Genomic DNA, 4,535 nt, shown 5'->3' with positions numbered 1-4,535 from the left:
TTTTGATTCGTAGTTAAGCATTATTTTAATATTAGAAGATATAAAATTTAAGTTTTGGACTTCCAAATATTTTTATAATAATTCCAAGTATTCTAATTTTAAAATTTATTTTAATTTAGAAAAAGGTATTTAAAAAACATTAAATATATTTTTAAAAATTATTTATACTATTACAATATTCATTTAGTTTAATGTGTGATTTTAAGAAAAGTGAATTTTAAAAGGTTTTTTTAACTAATGTAATTGAAATAGTTCTTTTTAATTTTAAAAACATAATATAACTTTATAATAAGATAAAAATTAAAACATAATATGACCGAAATTTAGAATTACAAAACATCCATACTTGTTCAACATTTATGTTTTAATATTTTAAAAATTATTTTTAACTGATATAATAACAATTATGCTTTATTTAAAAAATAATATGACCCAATAATATAATGAAATAAATAGTATATATACTATTATATAATATTTTGTTTTATTTTTCCAAAACATTTTTTTAAATTATCCTTTGTCAACAAGTTATGATGTAAAACATGAATTTTTCTAAAGTGTGAACAAAAATTTCCTTAGAACCTTATAATATATAATATTATTCTTTTCCTGTGATGGGAAGGTTTAATATGTGTATAAAATTATTTAAAATATATTATATTGAATATTTTGAGTATAGTACATGCATAAAGGTTAAAAGATAAATATTAATATTAAATAAATAAAATATGTGGAGATAAAATTATAAACATAAATTTGAATTATAAAGAAATAATGTGAATTTTATTTATTTTTAAATTCATATTGTGTAAATTTTAATTTAATTTAATATATATAGTAATTTATTTATTTTACTGATAAATATTTTACTAATTGGAAATATGATTTATACATTGTTTTATAAAATTATTTTATTGTGCTGAGAAATATATGAAACAAATATTAATATTTTATTAAAAATTTTATTGTTTAAATTTTGGATTTTGATTTTTTTTATAAATTTTAAAATGTTATTCGATATTTTAATAGTTGTTATTGTCAAAACTTTTTTGGAAATAGACTTTTTATTTTAAAACGAATATGGAGTCGCCACCAATCCTTTTTATTAAGTGTGATTGGATCACCTCAAGATTTAAACATTTTAATAAAAAAGGTTAATTTTACTAAAACAATGATTTTCGGTTTACAAAATTCGAGAAATAGGTTTAGGAGTCGGTTATGTATGAAGAAGGATTAGCACCATCATAACGCCCAAAATTGGTACCTAGTTGATTACATGTTGTCTTAACATCAAAAATTGAGAATTTGAAGAGGATTTAAAATGTGATCCCTTTCACGTGATGTTATTTGATGGTATTGAAATTGTCCCTATCTAAATTTAATTTTTAATTAGGAGGTTTTCATATTTCGGGTCGATCAAGGTGAGTAAGTTGGGGCATAAAATCTCGAATAAGAATGCTCATCGTTTAATTATTGTCTAAATCTTATCAATTTTTAATTAACATTTAAAAAATTTTGGAGGGACATTCGATTATTTTGGTTCAAGGAGAAAATCGTACCCCGTAAGTTAGGGGCACAATTTCTCGAATCCTCAAAGTAAAGAACATTACCTTATTTCAAATTACCAAATAAACGTTGTATAAAAACGAACATAATATTTAATGCAATATGCGATTAATTTATTCAAGTGTTGGTATAAAAATGCACAAATATTTAAACGTGTTGTATAGTATGGTAGTGGTAGAAATGGAATAAAATAGTTTACGTGGGTAATAAAACAACAATAATAAAATAATAAAAAAGTAGTAGTGGGAATAATTTTAGTCGATTAATAATACTATTTAATAATGGTAATAGTAGTAAAATAATAAGTGGAATATTAGCAATGAAAAAATGGTAAAATAATAAAAGAGTTTAATAATGCTCGATAATAGTTGTGTAATATTAGCAATGACAAAATGTTTAAACATAAAATATTAATTAGCAAAAATAATCATTTAACAATAACATCAAGAAACTTAAGGATAAAAGTGCAAGTTACGCAAATTAAAGCGTAAAAATATAAATAAGGAAATTAAAATGCTGGAAATTAAATAACAAAAAGTAAAGGGTGGGACTAAATTTAAATTAAAAAATAAAATAAAATTTGAATTGTAAAAAAAAATTTAAGGACTAAATTATAATATGCGAAAGCGAAGAGGGATTGAAAGGGGTATTATCCCGCCCAAATTACATGTGTCCTTCCCTTAGTGGGTCAACAGTGGGTCAAGGGAAACAATTGTGCAAGAATAAAATAAAATTGGTAAAAATAAAACAAATAAAAATGAAATAGGATGGAATTAAAGAGAAAAAAAAGCGAAATTACCCATTCCATGCGAAAACACGCGAATCTTAGAGGGTCGGGTCGGCCCCAAAATGACACTGTTTTGGGAATTTTAAATTACACCCCCAAAACGCTGTATAGTACCCCTATTTAAGTTAAAAACCTAAAAAAATCATTTCTCTTCTCTGTTTTTAAAAAAACTTTCCCTTTTCTTTTTATTTCTCTCAACTCTCCCCTTCATCCGACCCTAGCAACGGTGACAGAAACTACTGCCTCCGGTGGCCAGAGATCTCAAAATACCCCTTTTGATTCCCCTTTTTACATGGAACCCTGTTTTGGGGTTAAAATTGCTAAAAGCTTGGTAAAAATCGAACCATAAGAAAAAAAACCTATTGGTTTTCCCCCTCCGAAGAGGCCCTCAACGAAACCCTAGGGGGATTTTAGGCTTCTCGGATCGGAGATCGTTTTCACCGACGGCCGAAACAGGTAAAAAGAGAACTCATTTTTTATTATTTTCTATATTTGCTTTGAAAAATAAAATAAATAAAAGAACCACATTTTTTAAACTCTAATTTTTTTTATGATGATCATCGTCAACAAAGTTATTTTTGTTTGACTTTTATAGTCGAAATAAGTTACATTATACTACTATTCTTTTTCTTTTCTTTTTTTGCCATTCTCTGTTTGCGTCTCTGTTCTCTGTTCTTTGTCTTCTTTATCTTTTTGCAAGTAGTGGTGGCAAGGGGGTGCGAGTAACAATTGGAGGCGTACTTGTCGACGTGGCAGAGGCAGCGACACTGATGGCTAGGGTTTTTGAGAAATTATAGATTTTTGGCTTTTAGGCTGCTGGGTTATTAGGTTTAGCAAGTTTGGGTTAGAGTGGCTTAGGTTTGGGCTTGTAATTTGGGTCAATCTGTTTTTTTTTTTTTTGTAAGTGGACTTTGATATTATTTTTTTATTTTTTTGTTTTATTTAGGTCTGGGTCGGATGAATTTGGGTCACTACAACTGCCCCTCTTTGCTCATTGTTGTGTACCGGGAATGGAGCAAATACCTTAAAAGTAGACCAATTCTATCCGATCCTGTTGAATCTTGACTTTTCTGGTGTTTCTCTTTTTCAAGTAGCCCACTCTTTTAGTCCATTGGTTACTGTACATCACTATATCCGCTTCGCTACAACTTTAGGAAGGTAGGATTTAGTATTACAGTTTCAATTGCTTCATTGCAACTTTAAGAAGATAAGATTTGTTATTGTAGTTTCAATCCATTTCATTGCAATTTTAGGGATATAGGATTTGTAGCTCTACCTTACTCCGTTGCAACTTCAGGGAGAAAAGATTTGTTATGGTAGCTTCAATCGGACCCACTGCAACTTTAAGGGTATTGGATTTGTAGCTTTATTTTGCCCCATTGCAACTTTAGGGAGATAAGATATGTTATGGTGGTTTCAATCTGACCCACTACAACTTCAGGGGTATAGGAATTGTAACTTCATCTTGCTCCACTACAACTTTAAGGAGATAAGATTCTCTATGGTAGCTTCAATTCGACCCACTACAACTTTAGAGGTATAGGATTTGTAGTTTCATCTTGCTCCACTACAACTTTAGGGAGATAAGATTCGCTATAGTAGCTTCAATCTGACCCACTGCAACTTTAGGGGTATAAGATTTGTAACTTCATTTTACTCCACTGCAACTTTAAAGAGATAAGATTTGCTATGGTAGCTTCAATCCGACCCATTGCAACTTCAAGGGTATAGGATTTGTAGCTTTATCTTGCTCCATAACAACTTCAGGGAAATAAGATTTTTTATTGTAGCGTCATTCCAAACCACTACAACTTCAGAGTTACAAGATTTCTAGCTTCATCTTGCTGCATTGCAACTTCAGGGAGATAAGATTCGCTATTGTAGCTACAATCCGACCCACTGCAACTTCAAGGGTATAGGATTTGTAGCTTCATCTTGCTCCACTGCAACTTCAGGGAGATAAGATTCGCTATTGTAGCTACAATCCAACCCACTGCAACTTCAAGGGTATAGGATTTGTAGCTTCATCTTGCTCCACTGCAACTTCAGGGAGATAAGATTCGCTATTGTAGCTTCAATCTAACCCATTACAACTTCAGGGGTAGAGGATTTATGGTTTCACTGATCTATTACACTACTCTTTGGGGAAAAGAACCTGTAGAATCCATTTCATAGGGTTATA

The sequence above is a fragment of the Gossypium arboreum genome, chromosome 12 (genome assembly GCF_025698485.1).
Source record: "Gossypium arboreum isolate Shixiya-1 chromosome 12, ASM2569848v2, whole genome shotgun sequence".
NCBI lineage: Eukaryota > Viridiplantae > Streptophyta > Magnoliopsida > Malvales > Malvaceae > Gossypium > Gossypium arboreum.
The sequence above is the reverse complement of the archived record's forward strand: the minus strand, read 5'-3'. Positions refer to the sequence as shown.